Source organism: Gallus gallus, chromosome 1 (assembly GCF_016699485.2).
Source record: "Gallus gallus isolate bGalGal1 chromosome 1, bGalGal1.mat.broiler.GRCg7b, whole genome shotgun sequence".
NCBI lineage: Eukaryota > Metazoa > Chordata > Aves > Galliformes > Phasianidae > Gallus > Gallus gallus.
This window is the reverse complement of record NC_052532.1, coordinates 181,639,714-181,655,441: the sequence shown is the minus strand read 5'-3', so window position 1 is coordinate 181,655,441 and position 15,728 is coordinate 181,639,714.

Sequence of the window (15,728 nt, the reverse complement as noted above, 5' to 3'; positions counted from 1 at the left end):
ACATTCCAATCTTAACCCTCAGCTTTCTTTGCTTCTGTGGTGATTACAAGAGCAGCTACTCCCATAGTCTGTTTGTTACACGGTCTGTGCACATGGAACTCATTCTAAGATAATGTGCTGAAGAAATTTTACAATATGAAAGTTTAATAGCCCCAGTAAAAATGAGCCACTGCTGCAGCATTGTGTTTTCCTTCTATTTATTGTATGTCTTTAAGTGTTCTCTTGGGATTTTTAGTTCTAATCATTCTGAGATTTTTGAATTTTGGCTGTAGACCATACTGTTGCTGGCCAGCTCAGAATATAATCAGAAATACCAAAACATTCTTGGAAATTTATCCATTTCATCATCAAAATCTAAAAGATTTGTGATCAAGTCCATTGCTGGGGTAACTTGGAAGCAAAATGTCCGAATTCTACAGCACAGCAATAGGCACTGAGTACTCTCCTGCAGAGAAGCAAACTTAACCAGAAGAAATATGCCAAAGCTCCTGAACATTTTTTGAACAGCAAAAACAAAGAAACATTTGTGATTGAATTAGTACTTAACTCATACCTACTTCTGAAAGACAGAGACCTGGCAATTGTTGTTTTGACATAATAAGATACTGCTATAGAGGCAGGAGTGGGGAATTCACTCTTCAGCACAGCAATACAATGAAATTGGTGAAACGTACCATGAGAGCCTGGCTTCCCATTCTGTGTCCTACCTAGTCTGACCAAGGAGTCTTATTGCCACCCTTATCCCCTCATTGCACCTTTAAGGGATGCCATGCTGACTGAACATCTGAGGATACAGAGTAGACAGGACAGGATAGGCAGGGTAGGAGGGGTGGCAGAGATGCCCTCTATGTTAAGAAGTGGATAGATTGCGAAGAGCTGTGTCTGAGGAACAGCCACGATCAAGTTGAGAGCTTGTGGGTAAAAATCAAGGATCGGTCCAGTAAAGGGCATGTAGTGGTTGGGATCTGCTACAGACCACCTGATCAGCAGGAGGAGCCTGTTGACGAAGCCTTCTTGCTTCAGCTGCAGGAGGTGTTGTACTTGTGGGCTCTTGTCCTGATGGGGGATTTCAACCACTTGGATATCTGCTGGAATAGTGGCATGGCAGGTAGCTGGCAATCCTGGAGATTTCTGGGGTCTTTCGAGGACAACTTCCTGGTCCAGGTAATAGATGGACCAAAGCAAGGTGAAGCCTCACTGGACCTGGTGCTCACTAATGCAGAGGACAGCATTAGAGAGGTTAAGATTGGAGGCAGCCTGGGCTGTAGTGACCATGCCTTGGTGGAGTTTGTGATCTCGAAGAATGTGGACTTGGCAAAAAGCAGAGCTAGGACCCTGTGCTTTAGGAGGGCAAACTTCCAGCTGCTCAAGAAACTGCTGAGTGGGATCCCCTGGGAAACTGTCCTTAAGGTCATGGGTACAGAACAGAGCTTGCAGCTCTTTACGGACACCCTTCTGAGAGCTTAACGGCTCTCCATTCCCCAGTAGAAGAAGTTGAGCAGAGAAGACAGGTGACTGTCATGGCTGTGCAAGGACCTGCAGCTTAAACTGAGGGAAAAGAAGGAAATGTACAGAAAATGGAAACAGGGTTATATAGCCTGGGAGGAATACAGGGCTATTGTCCATGTGTGTAGAGATAGATAGAATTACGAAAGCCAAGGCACAGATGCAGCTGAACTTGGCGAAGGATGTGAAAAATAACAAGAAGAGGTTCTACAGGTACATAGGCATGTGGAGACAGGACAAGGAGAGTGTTCCCCCTCTGATGAAAGGTAATGGGGATCTGCCTTCCTCAGACATAAAAAAATCTGAGGTACTCAATGAGTGCTTTGCCTCAGCCTTCACGAGTGGTCAAGCTTCCCATGTCTGCCAGGATCATGAGCCTCTAGGTGAGGGTGTGGGGAGTGGTTTCTGTCCCACTGTAACGGTGGAACAAGCCCAAGTCCTTCTCATGAAATTGAACACATATATGTCCGTGGGGCTGGATGATATTCATCCCAGGGTTCTGAAAGAGATGGCTGATGTGGTTGCTGAGCTGCTCTCTATCATATTTGAAAAATCATGGCTGTCTGGTGAAGTCACTGGTGACTGGAAAAAGGGAAACATTACTCCCATTTTTAAGAAAGGGAGAAAGGAGGACCCAGGGAACTACAGGCTGGTGAGCCTCACCTCTGTGCCCGGGAAGATTGTGTAGCAGATCCTCCTAGAAACTATGTTAAGGCACATACGAGATAAAGAGGTGATCCAAGACAGCCAGCATGGCTTCACCAAGGGCAGATTGTACCTGACCAATCTGGTGGCCTTCTATGATGGAGTGATGGCATCGCTGGACGGGGGAAGGGTGATGGATATCATCTACCTGGACTTCTGCAAGGCCTTTGACATGGTCCTTCACAACATCCTTCTCTCTAAATTGGAGAGGCATGGATTTGAAGGATGGACTGTTCAATGGATTAGTAATTGGCTGGCTGGACACAGCCAAAGGGTTGTGATTAATGATTCTGTGTCAGAGTGGAGGCCAGTCATAAGCAGTGTCCCTCAGGGATCGGTCTTGGGACTGTTGCTCTCCAACATCTTTATTAATGACATAGATGATGGCATCAAGTGCACCCTCAGCAAGTTTGCAGATGACATCAAGCTGACTGGTGCAGTTGATACATTGGAGGGAAGGGAAGCCATCCAGAGGGACCTAGACAGGCTGAAGAAGTGGGCCCATGAAAACCTAATGAGGTTCAGTAAGGCCAAGTGCAGGGTGCTGCACTTGGATCGGGGCAGTCCCAGGTATTCGTACAAACTGGGGGAAGATCTCCTTGAGAACAGCCCCCCGGAGAAGGACTTGGGGGTCCTGGTAGACAAGAAGCTGGACATGAGCCAGCAGTGTGTGCTTGCAGCCCGGAAGGCCAACTGTGTTCTGGGCTGCATTACAAAAGGGGTGGCCAGCAGGGAGAGGGAGGGGATTTTGCCCCTCTACTCAGCTCTTGTGAGGCCCCATCTGTAGTACTGCGTCCAGGCTTGGGGCCCCCAGTATGGGAAGGACATGAAGCTCTTGGAGTGGGTCCAGAGGATGGTCACTAAGATGATCAGAGGGCTGGAGCACCTCTCCTGTGAAGAAAGGATGAGAGAACTGGGCTTGTTTAGCTTGGAGAAGAGAAGGCTCTGGGGAGACCTCACTGTGGCCTTCCAGTACTTGAAGGCAGCATATAAACAGGAAGGAGAATGGCTGTTTATGAGGGTTGATAATGATAGGACAAGGAGGATACCATATCCACTGCACAGGAACATAAAGGTGGGTCTTGTTTGGTACCATGACAGCTGCTGTCATGCAAGTTAAAGCACATGCTACCTCACTTACTAAAAGAGGAAACAGATGTTATTAAAGCTTATGCACTGAAATAAATAGTCAATAATATTTCACTGAAAGGCTGTTTTTACTAACAACTTACAATGTAAAAAGCCTTGTGTTAAATCATACTTTAAAATAAAGCCTGCATGCAGTTGCTATTTATTATGAAAAAATTTGTGACAGATGGAAAAACATTATTTCATCAGAAATGGGATTAATGCAGTGTGTATTTTTTTCAGTGACAGTATGCTTGTATGCTTATTTGATGGATGGTACACATTTATTTATAGCTGATATATAACTACCCGACTATTTACATATCTAACTGTCATTGACATGTCAAAACATAATTGTGTTTTTTCGTATGTATTTCTAATGTGATACAGCTAGAATGTTCCACAGACCTGATAAAAAACATGTACTAAATGGATATTCCTCATTTTACTTACAAATGCTAATTCTCCCTAAGCCTCTGGGATCTCTTTCAAAGCCTGAGGATGAGATTCAGTCCTCATGCTGCTGCAGTGGTCAGGGGAATTATCTGCTTCAGTCCAGGTGGAGAGAGATTTCCACTGCCCAGCAGATAACTTACAGGCAGTTCCCAGGCTTTGAGATACCTACCTCTGGCCAGGACAATTTGGTGCTGTAGTAGCACAGGTAAAGGAAGAAAAGCAGTGGAAATAATTATTTAAGTTAACCTTCATGGCATTTTGGGCGTTAGAGTGCATAATCAGGCCAAAATGCACCTAGGAAAATGGGCCTTGGGCAGCTAGCAAACAGTACCCATTTCCAAAACAATGGTGATAAATGGCATAGAATTACTGCATCGCTCTGACCTGGCCAGTACACATCTCTGAGCAGCTTTGAGTGCAGCTGTAGATAAAAACACTGCACTGGTGAAATTTAGTACAGATTCATAGATTCAGTCACTGCAACTCTTGACTTCACTCAGTAATTGGTGCATATCATTTAAGGAAAAAATGTTCTTGGCAGGAAACAGAAGAGTGTTCTTCTTATCAATTATGCTATGTGTTCATCAAAAACACTGTGGGACTCAGCCGTATCCTTGAGGAGGAAGTTCAAGTATTGAATCTTAGGTGACATTTTTAAATGGCAGGTACAGCAACTCACAAATCCTACACTCCTATTTACATAAATGATTGCCATTTAATAAATGACAAGAACCCTGAAATTCACAAAGCCATATGTACGCAACCAATATTTTTAAACTGTTGCAAAACAGACAGGAGTATTGCTCCTGAGTGAGATTTCAGCTACTTCTTCCTGAGGTCTGAGTCTGGTGAGGTGTCAACACAAAATGTGGTAAATCTATGGATGGTTTACCCCTTCCACTGCTCTATCCTGGACCTGGAAGGAGCCAAGAAAGGCAAACTGAGAAGGAAGACAGGTATCATCTGACTGTAGGGAAAGAGTGGCATAAGCCAGCTGGGAAGTTAGATGAGGTGTACATCTGTGACCCAGGCTTGATTTATGTTCATAGGGGGCACCACTGCATATGTACATCAGCTATTACGAGCAATGCCATGGGTCACTCCGACTGGTGACTCCAATTTTTGCAGCTCAGATCACAGGTCCTCTTTTTCTTTTCTCTTGATGAAAAGATGGAAGTCAAGACCTCTGAAACTTAAATCATGTCTTCGCATTTATTCTGTATGAATTATTTCTAATACCCCAGTACTCCAATACATATGGAAAAAAAGACATAGGGAATCACTAATGTATGGGAACTGTTGAATTACAGCCTGAACCTCTGATTGAACGTCTGAGGCGAACACTGAGTCAGCCGTGGGAGCACAGGTGAAGGCAATTCACCTGTGTGACCAGAAGGGGTGGAGCCTGGCTCCACCTCTCCTAGACCCTATTTAAGGGCTGACTGCCACTGAGGAATGATCTCTTCCAGGAGATTGCTTTTCTTGCAGTTTTCTTGTGAGCCTATAACATGGATGAGTTTTTTTTTTTTCATTTGTTTCTGGTGATCCCTTTCCAACATGATAATCTTTCTAGCTTTGTGATCTGTAGATGCTAATCTGACCACACAGTTTTGTATATTTGTTGATAATACAACATCATTCTGTATATTTGGTGATTATACAACTAATGAGAGAAAATATCTACAGCACCTTGTGGGAATGTTCTCTGGTGTATGTGTTTGCATGGTTAAAAAATAAAAATAAAAAAAGAATCACTTACTCTCTTCAAGGTTTCTTCTGTTCCATAAAGAAACAAAGATCATAACACAACTCCTGAGAGGAGATTTCAGTTCTATTTTCTTCTTTAGACTGCTACCTTCATTCTTCACATCAGGTTGGTTTTAATTTTCTTGGCCTTCAAAACTATGGGTTAAAAGGTATCTTAGCTGTGTTGGAATCAGCTCTATGAACTGCTTGACATATTTCAGAAGGCCTTAGGCAGGGAGGACCAAACAAGGGGGAGTGGAGGGTCAGGAACTGATCTTCCTCTCTCTGATGACCAACAACAGAACCTGGGGAAAATGCACGGAGCTGCATCAGGGAAGGGTCATGTTGTTATAAATTGGCTCTTCACTAGAGGGGGGTGGGCAAGGAACAGGCTGCCCAGGGCAGTAGGCATGGTCCTAAGCTGCCTGAGTTCAAGGGGTGTTTGAATAGTGCTCTCAGACATTAGGTTTGATTTTTGGAGGGTCCTATGTGGAGTCAGGAGTTGAACTCTATGATACATATGGGTCCTTTCCAACTTGGATGTTCTATGATTCCAAAATATATACTACACTTTGTTCTGGCTTTTGTTCTCTTACTTTTTAATGTGAATGTAAGGGGATTACTTGCTGCAAACTGGTTTGTCTTTAAAAGGATCTATCCCTACCTAGTTAAAAAAGATATTTTGTATTTATGCAAAATATTTTTCTTTTCATCCAGCTCTGTTAGAAAATGAAGCGAATACACTGAACCTTTGCATGATGTCCTCTTAGAGAGGAGAGGTGTCTGTGAGCAGGCTTGTTTTGGGACACAAAACAGAGTTTGAAGGAAACTGTTCTTCAGTCATGAGAACTCAAGGAAGTATAGAAACATAGAATATCCCAAGTTGGATTGGACCCACAAGGATCATTGAGTCACAGTGTTAGAGGTGAGACCCCAACAGTGCAGTGTGGAGTAATTAAGTATTTAATACAACTGAATTTGATCAAGCATATGCAAAATTCATCAGATGATGACCGGCGTAGGGGAAGGTTGCAGCTGCAGAACTGTGACACAGCTGAAAATTCAAAACCCAAACAGACGGTGTAGTGACAAGTTTTCCTGTCAGGAATTTAAGAAACATCTCCTTCCTTTCATGTCTAGAAGAGGAGGCTTAATGCTGTAAGAAGAGAGGCTGTTGCCCTTCCTGTCAGTGTAATGAAAGAAACTGTCAGCTTGTGTGTCAAATAAACGAAATTGCTTAAAAAAAAAAAAATTAAAACAAAATAATCTGAGTTTATCATCAGTTTCTTCTAATGGAGCTAAAATGCCCCATCTGTTGAATACTTGCCAGTTAGAAAGAACAATATGTATTTTTAAAGAGGAATGTGGGAAGCACAGATAAACAGACACAGGGCGTTCCTGTGGCTTTGTCCACCAGCAGCTCTCCCTCAGCTGCCTTTCTCTGACCTGCTAGCTCTGACCTATTTCAACACATACTCATGTGCTGCTGGCATCCAACACACACGTGCTGCTCAGCTCACTGCTGCTAGGGAGGTTTGATCACATTTCATTGCACAGAAGTAAAATAAAGGGGGCACTGGTTGGAGTGTCTCTCTTCTGCCCTCCTGCTGGTTTTAACAAAGAGAGCTTATTTATTAATTGCTGCAAGGTACAGGCAAGAATGAGCCCTCTATTGCTGCTGCAATAGTTGATTTTGTGGGAAGGGGCTTGTGCTTTCCCTAAACTGCCACTCCTTCTGCCTCTAGCTGAGGCAGGATTCCAGGAGCTAGGTGTGCCATGGTGGGAGCTGGGAGGCACTTCCTTGTTTTATTAAATGAGAGACATCCATTTCATGTCAAATATAGTTGATACTGACTGACAGTTCCAGGAGTTATGGGGACTGTGAGAGAATTAATAGGAAGAGAGACTGTATCAGATTCATTTCCTTAGAAACCAGACAAAAATATTCCAACCCATTATCTCTTTATGAATTATTTCTATAGAGATTGCCTTTACATGCTTTAAATATCTAAGCTACACAAGTAGAGAATTCAGTGTTCAGGCTAATCATAAACATTTTGAGATGAAGTTTTTACCTATTTGACAAATGCAGGAAAACAAGAAGGCACAGATGAATATAACATCTTTTTGTACCTGCCTCTATGTAGGATTCCAGGCCCATGGTAAGGGTGAGCCTGGTGCACAGCAGTGCTGCACTCACACCAGATGCTGCATCCCTGTGAGAGGAGGGGTATTGAAAGGGGTCACTCCTGAGGCTGCACCCTCCCTCAGACCTTCCATACGTGCCTCTGTGCATAGCTGGAGCTTGTCAGACTCCTCACAGTGCAATAAGACTGCAGGGTGCACAGGCTTCCCATGCAACAATTCCAAATGCTTATGGCTTTAATACTGAAATGGACATCACTGCTGTAAAGAGCCCATAGGAAATCTGGCTTCCAGCCAACCTCTATGTGTAGCCTCCTTCTGCAGCTTGCAGTGGCTCTGTGGAGGTTAGCTGTGCTTCTAATTAAACATCCAGATTCATTTTTTTTCTTCTCTGATACAACATGAACAAGCTCTGTGGTTTGAAGCAGGAGCCAGAATTTTTGTAATAAGTTCTTCAGACACTTGTGAGCTTTAGCTCAGGTCGATCAGGAGTCAACCAAATACATTAAGTTAGCACTGATAAATCCAGACCTGTATTAATTTTATACAATTAGCTTTAGTAGAATTTCTTCTTTTAAGTTTTTTTCTTATTACTTTAGGACTTCATTTGAAATACAATATATGTATATAACCAAACCTGAACTCTATTAACCTAGCTATAAATCTCTATCTTCGTGCTTCTTTTAAAAATTGCTAAAAATATTCAACGTTATTATAATGCTTGGAGCTTGAGTGATTCCTTGTATTAAAAGCGGGCAGGTAGATAATACCAATTATAAAAGAGAAAATAGATGGTGTAAAGATTCCATGGTGAGAAGGAGACACTGGGACAAGCTAGATAAAGAAGTCTCACAAGTGTGCTTAGTGATTAGACTCTGCTGAAAATTTATAGTGATGATTCCTGTATTATTTTTCTGTCCAGAATTGTCAATGGCTCTTTGAAACAGGTATTTAAGAAGCATTCAAAGCCAACGTAATATCCAGTCCTCAGAGCAGAGGGAGCACAGGGATGAACTCAACCCAGTAATGCTGGTGTAGCTCCATGGGCTGAGCAGCTCAACTGATTATGGGCTGCCCTGGGACTTTTCATTACATGCAAATACAGCTTCCTTAACAGCGGATATTTCTCCTATCTTGCTGGGGCACTGTTTTAAGTTTCGGTATACAGAATCCAAAGTCTTTGTGCCCAAATCACCATGATGATAGAAATAAATGCATTTCAATGGTGAGGCTTATCAGCCATAGGGACAGTCATCTTCAATGTCTAAGGTTAGATCTCTTCTTCAAAAGATACACTGCCTCTCAAAATGCATTCAAAGGTTTGAAGGAAAACATCAGTGGTTGTGGTTCCTTAGCAAGAAGTATTTACCAGGGCAGAGTAATAATCCCTGATAACCTTTAAATTTCTGGGCTAATGCGAATTTCCTTTTGAATTTAAACAATTGACTATTTTTGAGTGTTCACAAGATGTGTGTGTGTGCAGCAGACAGTTTGAGTGAGGTACTTGTACTGATGTTTCAAGTAACTGCTTGTAGTCTTTCTCTTCTTTGAGTTTGAATGCATGGTCCACCATTGCACTGCTAGCATTAAATTTTGATATTTTAAATTCAAATACTCCACCCTAATCCTCCTCTTAAACTAGTTGAACAATCCTAAAAGGAATTTTAGTCATTAAGAATTAAATATATAACATAAATATTAAAACTTTGATTTCTGTCAAAACTTTAAACTGCTTGTAAACCCAGACAGAGACTAGTTATTTATTTATTCTAAATAAGCTTTTAAAATGATTTAAAAATCACAGGAGGAACAGTAATACTTAATATTTAAAGAAAATTGTTAATATTTAAATGCTGAAATGTATCTCCTATTGTTAAGGCAAAAAGTAGAGCTGTACAAAAATGAAATTTAAAAAAAGAGAACATAAATGAATGTTATAGCTCCTATTCTAGGTGGCCCAATGTAGCTAAACATTAAACAATTGAAAAACATAAACTTTATTTTTATATAAATAAACTTGACATTAGTTTTTAAATCCTCGTTAATTTTGGTTGGACGCTCATTACTTTGTGACTTTCAGCCTTTTATTGGCTGTTGTTGCAACTTTTCCTTAAAGTGACTACTGCAGAAATATTCCAATTTGAAAGCAAATTATTTGGCAGCAGTAGGTAGCACAGAAGTGCTGCCTTAAAATTTCATTTTGACTGTTGAAAAATGTTAAGTGTCAGATATTTGTATCTAGATAAGTAGCACAATTGCCTTCCTGGCAGATGCATTTTGAATTTATTTCTATTTTTTTTAAATTATTTGTTACTCATTTATTATTCCTTTTCTATTCCTAGTTGCTAGGCTAGTCTAAATGTTCTGGATTTGCAGAACTTCTGCTAGACAATGTCATTAGAAGATTTATCATGAGAGAGCCAAGACGTCATTCTTTCTTTCCCTTGCTGGTAGACATTTGGTGAAACACAAGAACCAGCCAGAACACAGTGGTCAGAAAAATCTAACACAGATGTTTTTAAAACATATGCTTTTAAGCATATGAATGAGGCCCTTATTCCTCTGGCAAATTATTTGACTTCAAACAGATTAATCAGAAAACATTATGATGGCTGTGTGTAAAGGGGGGGGGGGAAAAGATCTATAACACACCTTCATTACACAGTTTGCCCTTTTTCATTGTAAAATGCTTTGAAATGTGTTGGTGCTGTGTTTTTTACAGCTCACTTGTACAATGCAGCACAAGTAGAGGATTCAGATATTCTCTTTTTCTCACCTCCCATTTCTGAGGCACCCAAACTTGAAATAATTCCCACTGATATTAAGGGAAACCCCCCATGACTGAAGATGGCCACAGTGCCTGGTGTCCAGATCTCCTCCAGTGGACCTCCATGCTTGAACCATCCTGTGAGTGGGAAGCTGACAGATGTAGGGAGTGGAGTCTCTTTGTTGCTACCTCCAGGCCACTGAATAATGGTCATACTGAAAAGTAACTTCCTTGGTTATTTTTGCCAGTGGTGCCCTCTGGAATGCAGTGTACCCCACTAAGAGTGATCCAAGCTGTTATTTTTTCAAGTGATTGCCCAGAAAGAAGATGGCTGGAAAGAAAAAGGTTTCACTCAAAAGTACAGAAAAGAGGAGTACATAAAATAATGGGATAAAAACAAAATAACAACACTTACATAGTTAATATATCCAATAAAATAATGTACAATGAGGGAAAAGAAATGCAAACCTTTGATCTTCAAGGCCAGACTGGATGGGGCTCTGGGCAGCCTGGTCTAGTATCAGATATGGAGGTTGGTGGCCCTGCCTGCAGCAGATGGGTCAGAGCTTGATGATCCTTGAGGTCCCTTCAAAACTAAGCCATCCTATGATTTTATGATCTTTTAACGAAGACTTTTTTATCTATTCAAATTTCACTGGATACAGATAGCATATCATAACAAGCTCTTTCTTTAGCACTTGCTGAGAAGATCTTAGATTTCTATGTTAGGGAATATAACCCAGTGAGGTTCACATGGCTGATAGCCCTCAATGTGTTACTAGATTCCTTTTTGCTCTTTGGTGATGCTGTTGTAAAGTCTGTGCATTCCGCTCCCATTTGGAACCTAGACCTTGCAAAAGACAGAGAGAACCCTCCTCAGCAATATAGTTTTTAATAGGATATTTTGCCTCAGTAAGGAGAGAAAAAAAAAAAAAAAAGTTAAGGCAAAGGCTGGCACGTAGGAATTGTGCTTTTGGAAAATCAAAAAATAGTCAGTGATGTACTGAGATGGGGACATGCCACGTTTCTCCTGAACTGTCCCCACCTGGCCTGAATTGTCCTAACAGAAAATGGTCTGTAGATTTAGAAAAATATTGAGGAACTATGCGTAAAAAGTTTAAAACCTTTTTCTCCTCTTATTTTTCTAATGTCTTTCCCTAGACAAACAAGCTGCTGTTCCATAGCAGTTTTGAAAACATAATCATTGAATCATTTGTATTGGAAAAGACCTTTAGAGATCATCTAGTTCAACTTTCTTGCAATCATCAGGGACACCTATAACTAGATCAGGTTGCTCAGAACTTTGTTCAGTCTGACCTTGAATTTTCCAAGGACAGGGAATTTACCACCTCTCTGGACAACCTGTGCCAGTGGTTCACCACCCACCTTCTACCTTATATTCAATCTAATCTCCCCTCTTTTAGTTTGAAACCATTTTTCCTAATCCTGTCACAACAGACCCCGCTAAAGAGTCTGTACCCTTCTTTCTTATAGTCCCCCTTTAGATACTGAAAGGCTGCTCTCAGCTCTCCCTGGAGCCTTCTCTTCTCCAGGCTGAACAGCTCCAGCTCTCTCTGTTTCTCCTTGTAGGGGAGGTGTTCCATTGCTTGGATCATCGTATCCTTCCTCTGGACTCTCTCCAACAGGTCCATGTCTCTCCTGTACCAAGGACTCCACATCTGGATGCAGTACTCAAGTGAGGTCTCACAAGTGCAGAGTAGAAAGGCAGGATTGCCTCCTTCAACCTGCTGGGGACACTTCTTTTGATGAAGCCTAGGATACAGTTGGCTTTCTGAGTTGTGAGGTCACATTACTGGCTGATGTCCAGCTTCCCATCCACCACTACCTCCAAGTCCTTTTCAGCAGGGCTGTGCTCTGTCCTTACATTCTCCAGCTTGCACTGGTAGTTGGGGTTGCCACAACTCAGGTGCAAGACCTTGCACTTGGCTTTGTTGAACTTAATGAGATTCACCTGGGGTTTTTTACTGCTTGAGAATCATAGAATCATAGAATGGCCTGGGTTGAAAAGGATCATCAATCCCCCTGCTATGTGCAGGGTCACCAACCAGTAGACCAGGCTGCCCAGAGCCACATCCAGTCTGGTCTTGAATGCCTCCAGGGATGGGGCATCCACAACCTCCTTGGGCAACCTGTTCTAGTGCATCACCATGCTCTGAATGAAAAATTTCCTCCTAATATCTAACCTAATCCTCCCCTTTCTCAGTTTAAGACCATTCCCCCTTGTCCTATCGCTATCCACCCTCGTAAACAGCTGTTGCTCTGTTGCTCCTCCTGTTTATATGCTTCCTTCAAGCATTGGAAAGCCGCAATGAAGTCTCCCTGTAGCCTTCTCTTTTCCAAGATAAACAAGCCTAGTTCCCTTAACCTTTCTTCATAGGAGAGGTGCTCCTGCCCTCTGATCATATTAGTGAGCCCAGCTCCTCTGGGCTTGTTCCAAGAGCTCCAAGAACTTGAGCCTGTCTAGGTGTATCTGAATGACATCCCATCCTATGGATGTGTCAATTGCACCACACTGCTTAGCGTCATCCTCAAAACTGCTGAGCATGCACTCAATCCCACTGCTGATGTCATTAATGAAGATGCTGAAGAGCACTCATCCCAGTACTGACCCCTGAGGGATGCTTGTCACTGATCTACATCCAGACGTTGAGCAAATTAATCACAACTCTCTGGGTACAATCTCACAACTAGTTCTGTGTCCATTGAACAGTCAAACCATCAAATCTATATCTTTCCAATCTAGAAAAAGGATATTGTAGGGGACCATGACAAAGGCCTTACTGAAGTCCAGACAGATGACATCCACAGGTCTTCCCTTGTCTACTGCTGCAGTTATGCTATCACTGAACGCTGATAGGTTGGTCAGGCAGTATTTGCCCATGGTGTAGCCATATGGTTGTCTCCTATCACTTCTATCTGTCTTCAACAGGCCTTAGTGTAGCTTCCAGGCAGCAAATTTTATTGATTAGATAATTTTCTGCTACCTTTAATGTAAATGCCATTTTTTTGTTTTCTTATGGAAAGAAATCAGTAGTCTTACCTAAGAAACACTTCGGAAAATCTTAATACTTGGGATCCTCTACTACAGGTATGGAGCTTGATGCTCAGGCTATTTCTGTGCATTAGAGTGATAGATGTACCTTTGCAGAAAGAAACTCTTCTTCATCCAACCCTCATCCAGAAGACCTGTCACTCTCTTCCAAATATAAGGTGAGCTTAACTTACTGCCTTAGACCACATTCCTAACTTCTAGGCAGCTAAAGCTAAATGAGATAGTCCCGGAGATAGCAGGAGGAATGAAAATGTGATATAGATACTGAAATTCTAAAAAGATATAGAAGCAAGCAGAGTGGGCTTGTGTAGGCAAGTATATTGTTTATTCCAGATGGTGTTTTGCTTCAGTAAAAGCTGCAGATTCTCTTAAAGACACTTCTGTGCCTCTCAGTGTAGCATCTGAGCAATTTGCAACTGACATATTCATAAAATTTACAAAAGATATTATTAGCAGGAAAATATATGGTTGATGTCATGAAGTACATGGCAGGATGGAAGATGAAGGAGAAGAAATCATTGTGGCTGCATTCATAGTGAGGGGACTCAGGACCACAACAAACTGCAGCACAGGAGAGCAGCAAGGGAATCCCTGAAGGAAGCAGTTACATGCAGTAGCTGGCCATGAGTACAGCTGCTTCTGGGACTAATTGATATTCAAGAAAAACCTGTAATGAATACAAAGGACATTCTGGAGAAAAATCCCAATGTTTTGAACACAGATTTTTTTTTTTGTAGAAATTACAGTAATTCCTGACTTAAAGTTTTGTGTTGGTAGAAAGTGGCCAAGGAGCATTTACTTTGTTTTCCTTTTTAAACAAAATTCCTTACCCAGAACCATAAATAAGGAGTTTAATAAGACAAATAACAGAACATGCACACACATGGATATGCATGTTTCAAAAGCATTTGAACAGCCATCATGTTATTTGCTTTTTAAGTATTTGCTTACTAGAAAATGTAATATCTTGAAATCCTTGTACTCAAATTTATTCCTGTGTTTTAGTTATAGGCAAGAGATTGTGGGGAAATTCCAAAATTAATCCTTTCTTGTTTTTTTTATTTTATTTTATTTTATTTTATTTTATTTTATTTTATTTTATTTCAAACAGTCCTTCATCACTAGTGCTTTCCAAGTATTTGCATGTGAAAATAACAGAAAGAAAAGCACAAGACAGACCTGGATGTTTCTATCTAAATTAGAGAAAAAAATTAAAATGAGTCCTGCCTCACTTAAAAACAAAGTAAGCATCATAAAATATATTAGTTTCAGAATTAACACCCACATTTTAATGTGCATTACAAGACAAATAAGGTTGTAGCAGAATTAAATCCAAGATTTTATTTTGGTAATGCTATGGAACCTGATCACAGCAATGCTGTAACTATGCAAACAAATTGTGACTAAGTTCTAAGCATGCTAAATGAAGGTTCAATGTGGTTTACACTGAAACTTTAAATTCAGTAAGGGCTGGGTGTGCCCAGTCATGATTCCAAAAAAGAAATTTGCAGGAAAATCAACTGGTTTGGAAATTAGCTCAAATGCAACTTCTAACTGCATGCCCTGTACAGCCTTAGCTATAACAAGAACTTGCCAGGTTTTGATATGAGGATTTGTGCTGAAATCAGCAGCACTCACTGGCCTGTGTTTTATGAGTCCCTTCACTTCTTTTGCTCCAGTTTGTCTGCTCCATTCTTTGACTTTTCTCAGTCTACAGACTAACCCTTGGATTGGAATTTATCTTGGTTATTGACATGGGTATTAGTGTAACAGAGGATATAAGTAATAAGACAAAGCAATTTATACACAAAATGGTGTGGTTTCAGACCTACGTGATCCAACTAATTTAGAGTTTATTAAAATTTGAATAATACTTTAATTGTCATATTACCATCTTCTTTTTTTTTTTTTTTTTTTTTTGAAAGAATCAACAGTAAAGATTCTTCTTATTTCTGGTAAATAGGGAATGAGTATGACTCGACTCCCTTACCTTTAAATATACTATGTGAAGAAATACTCTCTGTAGTGTGAGGTTCCTAATGGGCTGCACGTGCCTTCTGGCTGCCTCTACCAATGCAACTGTTGAAAACACTGGGTTATGTCCTTTTTCAGACTCATCTGAAAGGAACAAAACAGAGCATTAAAGGTCCATGGTGCTGTAGTATGGTTTTATTTGTCCTAGGAAGTGCATATCATGTACTG